General features: G+C 44.1%; 1 protein-coding gene across 11 annotated transcripts in view; it reads left to right on the top strand.

The window, feature by feature from the left end:
* Window positions 1–10,913: 10,913 nt before the first annotated feature.
* Window positions 10,914–14,913, top strand: part of FBXO25 (F-box protein 25) — a 96,001-nt gene continuing 92,001 nt past the window's right edge. For 10 of the 11 annotated variants that reach the window (XR_008659544.2, XR_008659545.2, XR_010120564.1 and 7 more), the window contains exon 1: window positions 11,243–11,391. The gene's annotated coding sequence lies outside the window, so the exon portion shown is untranslated. Of the gene's footprint in view, window positions 11,392–14,913 lie in introns of all 11 variants that reach the window. The other variant, XM_055289640.2, reaches the window with a different exon arrangement.

Here is a 14,913-nt window from a genome sequence, read left to right as displayed (position 1 = left end):
CATTTATTGATGAAATAAATCTTAAGCATATAGTATATGCCACCTACTGTATTGTTTCAGCAAAATGATAGTGATTAATAATGTAATAATATACTAATTAATATAGGAGTACAACTAAGAAATCTGTCTGCTTTCTAAGCAATACTTTTAGAGAGGCATTTTTATCCTCCATAATTTGGTTCTTGGCCTCCTCGTTCATAGAAATCACATTATATACACTTCCCAGAGGCTTGTCAAAGTCTATTTAATCAATAGCAAGCTGACTATTTTATTTTCTCCCTTTGAGTTGACCCATCTATTTTATAAATGTGTGGGGTGAGGCTTACTCTTCTTCAGGTTCCTTTCCCATATCTTTTTATTTTCTGCAACCTCTTGTTGTTCATAACCACATTTCTCTTATTCATCATCTTCCCTGCTTTGAATCTCTAGTTAATATAGCAAAAGCTTCATACAAAGTACTGACAATGGTAGCAAATCAGTACCTTAATGTTCTACAGCTGTATTAAACAAGCAAGGAGACTGTCAAACTTTAGTGTAAAATAGCAACAGAATCTGCAAATATCTCCATTTACCAACCATCTTCGTGTATTCTTTCAGTTACACCGCGTAATGACTCTTCTGGCCTAGAACAATAACATCCATAGATAAGACTGCTTATATGAGAAATGCGTTCTGTAATTTGTCCATTCATTCATTTATTCACCAAGTATTTGTTTAGTGTCTGCTATGTGCTTGGACCTTGGATGCAGCAGTGGACAAAAGAGACAAAAATTTCTGCCCTGGTGAAGCTTATGTCCTGCGGGTTGAGACAGAGAGAATAAATAGGTAGAAGACACAGTATGTTAAAAGGTGGAGAAATAAGCCCGTGTGAGGGGTCCCTGAGTGTGTGGAGTGGCAGCTCTAACTGAAATAGTAAGAGTAGTGCTAATAAGAAGTGGCTTTCGAGCAAAGCCTTGACAAGGTGAGGAATCACCCAGACTGTAAAAGACACCTGCAGGTCAGGGTGTCCTCAGGTTGGGAAGTGCCTCATCTCATGCCAACTTTTCAACTTAAAAGATACAGTTTTTGTTTGATACTGCACAGGTACTGTCTTACTGGGCAATTTTCCTTCTATCCCAGGATAATAAAAGGTAAAACCAGAGGGCACTTCACACATCATAGCAAGAATCACAGTAAATCTGTGTTTCCTTCTTATAAGCGCTCTTTTAAAGTTTGATAGCTCAACAAGTATTGTAGACTGTACAGTTGTCCTTCAGTGGAAGGAGAAACATCTACACAAAGTATGTCATTTATTTTCTTCTCAAGCTCTTTCCTTAAAATACCTGCCATTTGCCACGGACCTCTAAGGCTGTCTAGCTCATAATGTTAGCAGAATCTTTTCTGTTTGTGTAATTTGCTCCTGGTAGGGCAAAAAAATCTCGAAATAATAATATTCTTACATTTCTTTCCTCTACTTCCTTCTACATGACTTTGCACTCACTAGTTGATTACAGCATCCCCATTGCCTTGAAAAGAAGTAGGATTTTTTTTTTAGCTGAAATGAAAAGTGGAAGAGTAAATTTTCCTTTTTTTTTTTTTTTTTGCTTCCCAAACAGGAACAGTACAACACAAGGAAGCAGAATCAATGCACAGAAATTAAGCTAATGACTTCAGTCTTTGCAACACCACTTGAGCAGCTTGAGCAAGTCACTCACGCCTAGTGGCCCTGGTAGTTGCTCTTCTCTCATCAATGAGCTTTGGAATTTCCATCAGTAGCTGCCTATGCATTACTCATGGATCAGAGAGCAGAAAGACACCAGACCTTGCCAAGTCCCACCTAGGTAGCTACACAGGGAGCCCTCTATTGACCATGGCCCAGAACATGTGCAGGCGCCTTTCCATATGAGAGGGAGGGGCGTTGGATTAAGAACCTGGTGACTGAGAAGGAAACATCCCCACCAGTGCTTCGGTGGGGCTAGAAAATGGAGCCCACTCCTGACACCAGGAAGTGCCCATCTGGAGTTTAACTGAAGACAAAAACCCCAATTTTGGTGCCCAAATGTCTCTGCCTTTTGAAATTATCGTGTAAATTCACTGATAATTCTCTTAGATTCATGTGGAGACATTAGTATTTTAACCATTATTCATCCCTTTTAAGGTAATCTTTAGAAGACCCTACATCGCGTTCTAATTGCTCAGCAGGGCTCCCTCCTAGAAGTTTAGACAATAAACTTATGCACATGTGGACTGCACCATCAGTGCCCTGGTTATGTTGGAGTAAAAGTATAGAGAATTTTTAGGAAAACAGGCAGAAGTGTGGATATTTTTGCTATGCTTTGCTTCACCTATCCATGGAGATGGATCAAGACACCTGGGAAGTGGAAAATGTGGGCTAGCAAATAGAGAACAGGCTGCTACTAGGCTGGGAAGTGCCTCCCTCATTTACGACTAGCCAGAGACACTGAACTTGGCTGTCCAGGCAAGCTTGGGTCCTGGGATACGCCAAAATAAACCTTGGCCTTTATACAGACTTATTCCTCAAGCCCAGTTGTTTCACCAACTTGGTTCTGAAGATCCAGATCCCAGTTGGCATGAATCCATCCCCCTTTCCATCTTGCCATCTTCAGCCCTCCTGGTGGAGCAGAGGTTCTCACCTAAATAGAGAAGCTAAATTTCTACGTTCTGATTTTACCTTTTCCATGTGTGCATCAGGCATTTTCTCCAAAAGATAAGAATCATTTGTGTTGATATCTTCACTTATTCAATTCCACTTTCTCTTCTAACTTAGTAAGGATTTCTGCTAATTAAATTGGCTTTAATTTCTTTTGCTCCTAGAAGTTATTGGAAGAATGCCTATTAACCATTTCATCATATTATTTCTATAACCCAAATTAATTTTCCAGAACATGCAGCATATCACCATAATGATTCGCTATGACCAGTTGCATTAGAAAATATTGCCTTTCCATCACGCTACCTGACTTTAAACTATACTACAAGGCTACAGTAACCAAAACAGCATGGTACTGGTACCACAACAGAGACATAGATCAATGGAACAGAACAGAGCCCTCAGAAATGAGGTCGCATAGCTACAACTATCTGATCTTTGACAAACCTGACAAAAACAAGAAATGGGGAAAGGATTCCCTATTTAATAAATGGTGCTGGGAAAACTGGCTAGCCATATGTAGAAAGCTGCAACTGGATCCCTTCCTTACACCTTATACAAAAATTAATTCAAGATGGATTAAAGACTTATATGTTAGACCTAAAACCATTAAAATCCTACAAGAAAACCTAGGCAATACCATTCAGGACATAGGCGTGGGCAAGGACTTCATGTCTAAAACACCAAAAGCAATGGCAACAAAAGCCAAAATCGACAAATGGGATCTCATTAAACTAAAGAGCTTCTGCACAGCAAAGGAAACTATCATCAGAGTGAACAGGCAACCTACACAATGGGAGAAAATTTTTGCAACCTACTCATCTGACAAAGGGCTAATATCCAGAATCTACAATGAACTCAAACAAATTTACAAGAAAAAAACAAACAACCCCATCAAAAACTGGGCAGAGGACATGAACAGACACTTCTCAAAAGAAGACATTTATGCAGCCAAAAAACACATGAAGAAATGCTCCTCATCACTGGCCATCAGAGAAATGCAAATCAAAACCACAGTGAGATACCATCTCACACCAGTTAGAATGGCCATCATTAAAAAATCAGGAAACAACAGGTGCTGGAGAGGATGTGGAGAAATAGGAACACTTTTACACTGTTGGTGGGACTGTAAACTAGTTCAACCATTGTGGAAGTCAGTGTGGCGATTCCTCAGGGATCTCGAACTAGAAATACCATTTGACCCAGCCATCCCATTACTGGGTATATACCCAAAGGACTATAAATCATGCTGCTATAAAGACACATGCACACGTATGTTTATTGCGGCACTATTCACAATAGCAAAGAGTTGGAACCAACCCAAATGTCCAACAACGATAGACTGGATTAAGAAAATGTGGCACATATACACCATGGAATACTATGCAGCCATAAAAAATGATGAGTTCGTGTCCTTTGTAGGGACATGGATGAAACTGGAAAACATCATTCTCAGTAAACTATCGCAAGGACAAAAAACCAAACACCGCATGTTCTCACTCATAGGTGGGAATTGAACAATGAGAACTCATGGACACAGGAAGAGGAACATCACGCTCCGGGAACTGTTGTGGGGTGGGGGGAGGGGGGAGGGACAGCATTAGGAGATACACCTAATGCTAAATGACGAATTAATGGGTGCAGGAAATCAACATGGCACATGGATACATATGTAACAAACCTGCACATTGTGCACATGTACCCTAAAACCCTAAAGTATAATTAAAAAAAAAAAAAAAAAAAAAAAAGAAAATATTGCCTTTCTATTTTTTCTGTATTTTTAAATTCAGTCAAAAAGGAATAAACTTCTGCTGACAAAACTGCTTGGAAAAACCCATGCTGTTTAACATGCACTTTTACTATCTTCAGTTTACTAGCTTCTTTGCTGAAACCCTGGTGACCAACCATCTGTGGCAAGTTGTCATCATTTGTACAACCAGTGGACCTAACTGGAAACCTGGAAAATTCCCACCCCTGGACAATCTGGCACATGGAAACATTCTTCTCAAGATGTGCTAGAAAAAGACTCATTAACAAACAGAAAACACCAACAGCTCTCATAGTTTACAACAGGCACAGGCCCAGTGGGGTGCTGGAGGTGGCTGGAATCGGCTTAGGGGAGTGGACCAAGTGCACCCCTTCCCGGCTCCTCATTCAGTGTTGTCTCATGGGCACTGTGAAATTAGCCATGGTTGGAGTCTATACATAACAGAAATTAGCAAATGCTACAAGTAAGGGCTTCCTCGCACTCCTGCCCCTCTTCAGAAGAGCTGGGATTTCAGCTCACCCCGGACATAATGCACTTGGCTACCTGGGCCATGGCCAGGGTATGAATCTTCCCCCGCATGATTCCTGTGCTGAAATCCTAATCCCCGTGTGACGGTGTTAGGAGGTGGAGTCTTTGGGAGGTGATGAGCTCACCTTATAAATGCTCTTATAAATGAGATTAGTGCCTTTAGAAGGAGACCCCAGAGAGCTGCCTCTCCCCTCCAGTCACAGTGAGCAGGAGATGAGGGTGAGTGAAGTCAGAGGCGGTCTGAGGGCCAGCCCTGCCGGTGCTGAGAGGCCCTGTTACCTGGACACCCAACCACCAGGGGCCTCATATTTGGTGGACATAGGGAGAGGGCTGTAGGAATTCCAGGCTCAAATGACAACAGAGACAGACACCACCTGTTGTATGAACAAATTGCAGCCAGGAGTTTAGTCTGGGTGTGAGTTCTGCCATCCCTGCCTGGGCTGTGTGCATCTCATTGCTTGGATCTCATGTAAGGCAACAGAGAAACAAAAAAGCTATGTCACCATGGAAATAATCATTAACACCATGAGCAAACACTGATACACATCGGACTGACTTTGCGGCCTTGGCCCACTCCCGGCGTTTCAGCAAAAGTCGTGCCCTTGGCATTGCACATTTCCAGCTAGATGTGCAGCCCGTCTGTTGCACCTCTCTTTCCATTCCTTCTCCACAGTTAGAGGTAGACATTCAAGGCTCCAAAAAGTGTAAGACTTTCGTCTCAGCCTTCAGGGGGCTTTCAGTCTCCATGGGGAACTGAGTTTTTGTTTTGTTTTGTTTTTTAAGTAGGCAGCAGGGCTGGGCTAAGATTTAAATAACTGAAACAAGTCATAAGGTGCTGAGTTTCCTGGAAGACAACCTAGGCAATACCATCCTGCACACTGGAAAGGGCAAATATTTCATGACGAACACACCAAAAGCAACAGCAACAAAAGCAAAAATTGACAAACGGGATTGGATTAAACTTAAGAGCTTATGCACAGCAAAAGAAACTATCAGCAGAGAAAACAGATCATCTATGGAATGGGAGAAAATATTTGCAAACTATGTTATCTGACAAAGGTCTAATATCCAGCATCCACAGGGAACTTAAATTTACAAGAAAAAAAACAACCCCATTAAAAAGTGAGCAAAGGACATGAACATACACTTTTCAAAAGAAGACATACATGTGGCTAACAAGCACATTTTAAAAAGCCCCATATCACTGATCATTAGAGAAATGCAAATTGAAACCATCATGAGATACCATCTCACACCAGTCAGAATAGCTATTACTAAAAAGTCAAATAGTAACAGATGCTGGCAAGGTTCCAGAGAAAAGAGAACACTTACATGCTGATGATAGGAGTGTAAATTAGTTCAGCCATTGTGGAAAGCAGTATGGTGATTCCTCAAAGAGCTAAAAGAATTACCATTCCACTCAGCAATCCCATTACTGGGTACATACCCAGAGGAATAGAAATTGTTCTACCATAAAGACGCATGCATGTGTTTGTTCATTGCAATCCGCAGCTCACTGCAACCTCCACCTCATGGGCTCAAGCAACCCTCCCACCTCAGCCTCCTGAGTAGCTGGGACTATAAGCCCACACTACTCTGTTCACAATAGCAAAGGCAAGGAATCAATCTATTGCCCAAAAATGATAGACTGGATAAAAAAAAAAAAAGTGGTACATATACACCATGGAATACTATGCAGCCATAAAAAAGAACGATATCCTGTCTTCTGCAGGAACATAGATGGGACTGGAGGCCATTATCCTCATATCCTAAATTATGAGAACACATGGACACATAGAGGGGAACAACACATACTGGGGCCTACTTGAGGCTGGAGGGTGGGAAGAGGGAGAGGATCAGAAAGAATATCTATTGGGTACTAGGCTAGTACCTGGGTGATGAAATAATCTGTACAACAAACCCCCAAGACATGAGTTTACCTGTATAACAAACCTGTACCTGTAGCCCTGAACCTAAAAAATAGATTTTTTTTAAAGATACTGGGTTTCTGAAGTCCCCAGGAGGTCAGGAGGAAGAGAGAACACTTGAGACAAGTGTGTTCAGTGAGGAGATTTCAGGGATGGCAGAGGGGCAGGGAGCAGCAGAGTTTGAGTAGAGGAACCAGAGGCCCAGCCCTGGACCCATCTCTGCCTTCCTGCGTGTGTGCCTAACTCAGCTTTCAGGTGAGAGCTGGGGCTCAGGAGGTTATGTACTCCACTTGAAGTTGCACGTCTAGGAATCCAGATGATGGTCTCATGTCTGCTGTGTCCCCGCCCTACTCTATTGCTAGGACAGCCAACCTCTACTCAGGGCTGCAGCCAGTCAGCTGGCATCTACCAGGCTCAGCTGAGAGGGGTTTAGAGCCTAGAGCTGTGGCATGCCAGGTCAAGGCTGCCTGCTGGCTGCTGTGAGGATGAATCCTGTTGTAGATAGATTCTTTTTGGCAACCAGAGACTTTCAAACGTCAATGGCCATGCAGTCTCCATGTTGCCCTTCCCATCGTGACACCACACACTCTTTATGCAGAAGCCACCATGGGTGCCTGAGTGAATAGCCCCCAAATTCTATTCTAACTCCTTATTTAAAAGATAAGGAGACCCAAGACTGAGGAATTTGACATAAATTAGCAAACCGGCTTGCCTGAGCTGACTACTGCCTTTGGCCTCACGAGCGCTGCCTGCTGGCCTCTGACTTTCACGGCTAGTACAACCTTCCCGCACCTTCCAGGACTGGTTTCTGTAAGAGGGGAGTGTTTTTGCTCCCAGTACCCCTAAACATTCTGTAGGTAATTACAGCACTCATGGCCCCATTTTCTCACTGTGTATTTGCCACCTTGGGTCTGTTCAGATGGCAATCTCCTGAAAACCAGGCACCTCCTCCTTGTACCCATGGCACCGTCGTGGTGCCTGGCTGCTGTCAGCACAGAGCATTAGCTCTGAGACACCTCCTCCTTGTACCCATGACACCGTCGTGGTGCCTGGCTGCTGCATTAGCTCTGAGACACTGCTGTGTTGCCCTCCCAGTTCCGCATCAGGTGGTAGGGTTTTGTTTTGGTGGCTTGGTTCATTTTTTTCTTATTGCAGTATTATCACTGCATAGAAAGCAGAAGTGGTCTTCCCATGTTGTGTAAAGACCCCATTAAACATACGCCACATGCTTCAGAGCAGCAGGAACAGGAAGAAGGAAGGGATTCCCTGTGCCTGAAGGTAACGAAGTCTGCATTGTCCTGAGAGTTAGGGACTACATACACCTGTCTGTGCAGCATTTGGGAAGGTCAGAGGAGACGACTGTGTGGTGTGCATTGGAGAAGTGTGGGGCCCCTGTGCTCACCACTACCCTAAGCCCCTGTGAGGCAGAGGGCACCTGGTACACTGTGACCAGCACTCTCCCAGCTTCCCGCCAGGAGGAGCTCTGACTCTGGACAGTGGCAGTAACAATGTGCTTAAATTTCCCCAGCTCCTTAGATACTATAAGGTTTGACTTAAAGAAAATTTTAAAACATGATTTTTCAATAAGTTGATTGCCAAAAAATCTCTGTGGTTAAGGAGGCACCTCCCTCCTGGTCACTACTTTCCCCTGCTGAGCCTTCTGCCTGGCCAACTGCTCCACAATCTCCAGCTGCATGATGTGTTTAGAAAAGCGTTTCTCCCTGCCCCTCTGGGGTTTTTCTCCTCCTCCAGTGGTGAAATTCCAGAGGGCACTGAGTGGGTTACTCTTCACAGGCACAGAGCTAAGCCCAGTCCTGGTAGAAAGCACACACAGAAGATCCAAGACCATGAATATGCTGACCTAAGTTGGACAGAACTGCTTCATGGCTTCCTGCTGTTCCTCCGTGGGTTTCTGATCCTGTTCTGTAGGTTTCTGCTGTTACTCTGAGTTCCTGCTATTACTCTGTGGAATCGTGCTGTTACTCTATGAATTCCCGCTGCTACTCTGTGGGCTCTGATGTTACACTGTGGGTCCTGTTTTTACTCTGTGGGTTCTGATATTACTATGTGGGCTCTGACGTTACTCTGTGAATTCCTGCTGTTACTATGTGGGTCCTGCTGCTACTCTGTGGGTTCCTATTTCTGTGTGTCCCACTGTTACTCTCTGGGCTCTGCTGTTACTCTGTGGGTTCTGACATTACTCTCTGGGCTCTGTTGTTACTCTGTGGGTTCCTGCTATTTCTCTGTGTCCCACTGTTACTCTCTGGGCTCTGCTGTTACTCTGTGGGCTCTGCTATTACACTATGGGTTCTGATGTTACTCTGTGGGTGCCTGCTATTATTCTGTGGGTCTTGCTGTTACTCTGTGGGCTGATGTTACACTGTGGGTTCTGCTGTTACTCTGTGAATTTGTGCTGTTACTCTGTGGATCTCTCTGTGGTTACTCTCTGAATTCCTGCTCTTATTCTGCGGACTTCTTTTGTTGTTTTGTGAGTTTCTGCAGTTAGTTTACCTCTTTACCATCCAGCCAGGAGTTCTTTCACTAGGAATTGTGTGGATGCTGGCCAATTGGGCTAAATTAAATATTACTATGTCCCCTGTTGTGGTGGTGGGGTCTTGGATTGGCAATTTCTACTAGTATTCCATAGGCAATCAACCTTGACCCATCAGTGAAAGAAAAATAAAATCTCAGGCCTCCAAACTTACTATGCCAAAGGGAAAAGTTAATATTGGCAAAACATACACACACACAGACCCACACACACACACACACACACTGCCTTCTTTTTGTTCCCAAAAGCTTACTTTATCTTATGTGAAATGTAGATCTACTGAGTATGAGATAGATGCATAAGCCTCCCCCCTTTCTTTTCACAAGTGAAATGTAGATTTGCTTTACTATAATCAGAGCCTCACAAAAATGTGACCCCTTGCCTCATACCCTACTCTCCCCTCTTTCCCCTCCTACCGGCGCTTTTTCTTCAAATATTTGGAAAAAAGTACAGGCCAAAAATCCTACTGTAACCTGTGTTTCTTTTTCCCCAGGCACGTCCACAATTTTAGCAAAATAAACCTTTAAATCAGTTGTGATCTGCCTCAGACACTTTTTGGTTTACACAACAATCCAATCATAGCGATTTATTTGGAAATATACCTTCACAAGTTAAATCAAACCACAGAGCTACTGGACATTATTTATAATGGCAAACTATTGCAAACAATCTAAAGCCCATCATAGACATTATAGAGACTATTCGAATAATAAATTGATACATTTATATAATGGAATAATCCGCAACCTTGAAAGGAATGAAAGAATAGAGAGGGAAAGGAAGAAAAGAAAGGAGAGAGAGGGAAGGAGGGACAGACAGGTGTTTAAATTGGGGATGTGCAAGCAATATACAGCCTACTTCATTGCCTTCACATTATTAAAAAGCATGTGGTCAAGAAACACTATTATAATAAGCACATCAGAAATAACTTCTAAAATTACTTTTCCAAAATATGAATCCATACTATACACTTCTTGTAATGTGCACCAAATGTAGATGCACACATTTTAAGTAGGAAAAGACTAATGCTCCTATTTGCTTGCTACACTCCAGACACTGTTTTAAATGTTTTGCACACGCTAACTCATTTGTTCTTATAGAAATCCTGTAGCGTGCACGGCCACCTCCATGTTTCTAGGAGGAAACTGAGGCACGGGGGCTGCAGCTCCTGGACCCACCTGGCCTTCTCGGCCTGCCTCTCTCCCTCCAGCCGCCCCACATTCTTTTTTCCTAATTGGAAAAAACTATTCACGCTGCTCCTCCAGGGCATTTCAACCTTCTAGAAAGATCCAACAAGATTCGAAACTGTTTATAAAGAGAAGGTGCTTGTGCCGAATGCCGAGTGTGAGCGCGCAGTGATGCCCTAGAGTGCAGACATCCCGGGGTTGGCGCCCAGCCGGGTGGAAATATGGCCGCAGGGTGGAAATGCGGCGGCGGGGCTGCCCAGGTTCCTGTGGGACCCGCGCGGCGCGGGCACGCACATTCTCGGGGACGCGCATCCTCAGGCCACGCGAACGCCTGAAGGCCCTAGCCAGCGTCCTCCCGTGAAGACCCGGACGGGCGTAGTCACCCGCCGCGCAGGCCTAAATCTCAGGTCTTCACTGTCATCTCCCGGCGATCGCAGGGATCTCGGGCACCGACCGCGCCCCTCCCTGCCCACCCGAGACCCACCCTGCGCCTCCCCGCCGGGCACTCTGGACGCGCGCGGACGGAGGGGCGGTGCCTACTACGCAGGCGCACGCTGCGCGCGTCAGGACCGGGCAGCAACACTGCCACGCGGATCCGCGCCGGCCAATCAGCATGGCCAGGGGCGGGGCTTCCCTGCGGCGCGCCGGGAGGCGGCGGCCCACTTCCGGCAATAATCGCCGTGTCGCCGTCAGGTGCGGGCCCAGGTGGCGGGCGCGCCCGTTGTGCACTGGGGGCCGCGGGCGCGTCAGGTGAAGACTAGGGGCCGCAGGCGCGCCAGGTAGGTACAGGGGTGCCGCGGGCGCGTCAGGTGAAGACTGGGCGCCGCAGGTGCGTTAGGTGAAAAGATAGGGGCTCTCGGGCGCGTCAGGTGGGGACGACGGGCTACGGGCGAGTCAGGTGAAGACCGGGGGCGGCGGGCGCGTCAGGGGAAGACATGGGGTCGCGGGCGCGTCAGGTGGGGACGGGGCCTGTGGGAGGGTCCGGTGGGGACCGGGGGCGCGGGCGCGTCAGGTGGGGACGGGATTGCCGCGTGCGTGTTTGGTGAGGTCTGGGTCCGCGGGCGCGTCAGGTGGGGACGATGGGCCGTGGGCGCGTCAGGTGGGGTCTGGGGGGCGGCCGGCGGGTGTGGAGGGTTCGGGGAGCTGCGGGCGAGTCAGGTGGGCACGGGGGCCGCCCACAGGTGCACCGCGTGTCCTCAGCCGCTTTCCCTGCCCACCTTCTGTGACCGTTCCCGCCCCCACCCTCCTGGGCCGTCTTGCAGGCCCTAGCTTGTGTCCGCCTCGCTGGGCAAGGTTGTTTCGGGGACTCCTGCCCGCGTTTGCCCTCCGGCCCCAGCCCTTGCGTCTTCGCCGGTGGACACCTGCTGCATGTGACCTCGCATTCCTCCAGGCCACTCTGCCCCGTCTGCTGCTTACCTTAAGTTACTCTTTTTCCCTACTGCTGGTATGTGGCTCTGGCTCTGGCTCTGGCTCTGTCTCCTCCCTTAATTCCTTTCCATGCTTCACTTTCCTTGCAGCAGACACTAATTTTGCATCCTTCCCCCCACAGTAAGCTCAATTTGACGTTTTTCTCAATTAGATTCCACCTCTGTCCTTGGGCCTATTCAAACTCATTTTGAAGACTAAAGAATCTACAGAACCATTTCTTCCGTTATGAAGCTGTCTCTTGCTGCCTCCAAATCCTTACCATCCGGCCCTAATCAGTCAGAAAAGACGTTTACTCTTTCATATTCTGTTTTCTCCTCGTCTTTACATGTTTTCCTTTCCCATAAGGAATGTGTAATTATGTGTAAGTCCTTAGAGTAAATCTTATTTCTGACTCTCAGCCCTTAGTTTGCCATTTTTTTGATGTTCTTTCTGGATCAAATTTGTCCACACTTACAAGCAAAACAAATAGGGAAACACATGTAGTCTTTTAAAATGGATTGGAGTTTTCTTTCCTGTCTTGTTTTCCTTGTTTCAGTGCCTTTATATTTAGATTCATCATTACTTGAGATCATATTAGTGATATGTAATAGACGGTAAAAAAAAAAGTTAAGAAGCTTATAATTTAATGGCATTTGTTTTAGTAGGGTTTTCAGGAACTGCTATTATAAACATAGTGGTTAGGAGCATGGATCCTGGAGTGAGACTCCATCAGTTTGAATCCCAGCTCTACTGAACTCTGCCTCAGTGTCTTCATCTATAAAATAGATAATTAAACTTCTAAAACAAGAATAACGTTTTCTACCTTGGAGGACAGTGTGAGAATTAAATGAGACAACATATGTAGATTGTTTAGTGTAATGCGTAGCCTGTAGTAAGCGCTAATAAATGTTTGCCGTTATTATTGTTAAGAAAAAATATGCTTGTTGAAGGAAAGACCTTTTTTTTGTTCTGAGTCTCTCATGCCAGGAGTTTCCACCAGCAAATGAACTTCATGAAGTCCTTTTCTATTGAAGTACACCACCCACATGTCCTACCACATGAAATAGAAATTAAGGGAAGATTTAAAATAGTTAATCATTGTAGGCTGTCAGAAATAAGTTGGCATAAAATGTGCTTAAAATTTGCAAATTATACAAGCTACACCCTTTCAGTGCTTGCTCTTAAAAATTTAATAATTTTCAGGAGTAATTTCTGGTTTTTTTATATTTGCAAATTCCCAAAACAAAGGTAATTTTAATTAAAATAAGCGTATAAAGTTCTAGCAATTCACATTTTTTTAGCTGAACAAATACATTCCCATTAGAAGCCGTGAGTTATCATTCTATAAAACTTTAGTAACATTGTTTTCTGATTTACAAACTCAGATGCCTCAGATTGGGAGTATTTTTGAAAACTTGAGATCCAGACCCCAGACCTTTTAAATTGCAACTTGTCTTTTTTTGTTGTTGTCGTTGTTGTTTTTAATCTGCATCCAGAGTTTGTGCTTTAGTTCATGAGCTGTATAGATTATGCTTTAAGGTAAAACTTCATTGTGATCCAAAGAGCATACCCTAACAAATGTGTGAAGTACACACATCTTCAGAGAAACAAATCTTTTCCTCTGTGTTGAAAATAAGCCTTTGGGCATGGACTATTTTTTTATTTCCATTGCTGCATTTCACTTCTTTCAACCCTTACAAAATCAAACTTAGCAGCTGAGAAATTCATACCAAACTATTCGTTTCTCACTGAGTTGCCAAAGTGAATTATCTGTAGAGTTTAGGTAGGTGTAAAAGAATTGGTTATATTAATGGAAACACTAGGCAGGCTCTTTATGTAAATGTTATAAATATTGTGAAACTAGAAGATAAGTGTGTTAAATGATGAGTGGGCATAGTGTCTAAATAGATAAGTACAATGTTTGTGTGTCATCAAGTTTTAAAATATTTTGTTAGCTGAGGATACTGGGATGTACATAGGACAGTCATCCAGATAAGGTTCTGTTGGCAAGATATTTGTTGCCTAGTTTTTTTCTGTCTCCGTGTTTTTCATTTGATCTATCCTACAAGCCCTGGAAAATTATTATTCTCAAAACAACACTGCTCACACTGATCTGTTGCTGAAAAACGTTTAATTAGAGACAGAATAAAGTCTAAACACCTTTGATATTCTATGATCTGGCTTTAGTCTCTTTTCCAGCTTATGTACCAGTCCTCCGATAAACTTTCTCCATTTTATCCAATCTTTTCTGCTTATTTCTCTCAAATTGTGGCACACATTTTGACCTTTGTACTTATTCACCCACCATTCCCATTCCCATGATTGATATTTTTTGCCTTGCCTCCCCATTCATTTAAGATCTAACCATGCATTAGGGCCAAGATCAAGTCCTAGTTTCTCGTCAGAGCTTTCCCAGCTGATTTGCTTTCTGCTCAGATTTACTTTAGTTATTCTCTCTTTAGCACAAGTTACAAGATTGGGGACATATGTGTATGTATGTATACATGCACACGCACGTATCTACATGTAAACACACTTTATTATATTACATTTGTATGGAATTTGTGTGTGTTTTGCTATTGTTCTTTTTTAGTTTCTTAGCTAAATTGCACACTTTTGAGGGCAGGAACACCTAGCATAATAATGTAGTTGGTGCTCAAATGTTTGTCATTGAAGTAATCCTGTATTTGGTCTGTTAGCAGTATTTTTCAGGATTATCCACTTGATTTTTTTTTTAAACATAGATTTCTGAATCCACAGTTTGAAGTTGATATTGAGAGATAATTTGATAATTATCAGAGATGTTCCTAGCAGCCATTTTCTGTTGTATGTGTTTTATGAGACTCAAGGTGCCACTTCAAACAGTCATCTGCTACTTCATGGTCTTTGCCGCC

This window comes from Symphalangus syndactylus, chromosome 1, assembly GCF_028878055.3.
Source record: "Symphalangus syndactylus isolate Jambi chromosome 1, NHGRI_mSymSyn1-v2.1_pri, whole genome shotgun sequence".
In the NCBI taxonomy this organism is placed as follows: Eukaryota; Metazoa; Chordata; class Mammalia; order Primates; family Hylobatidae; genus Symphalangus; species Symphalangus syndactylus.
Note: the sequence above shows the minus strand (reverse complement) of the source record. Positions and strands in the feature narration are given on the sequence as shown.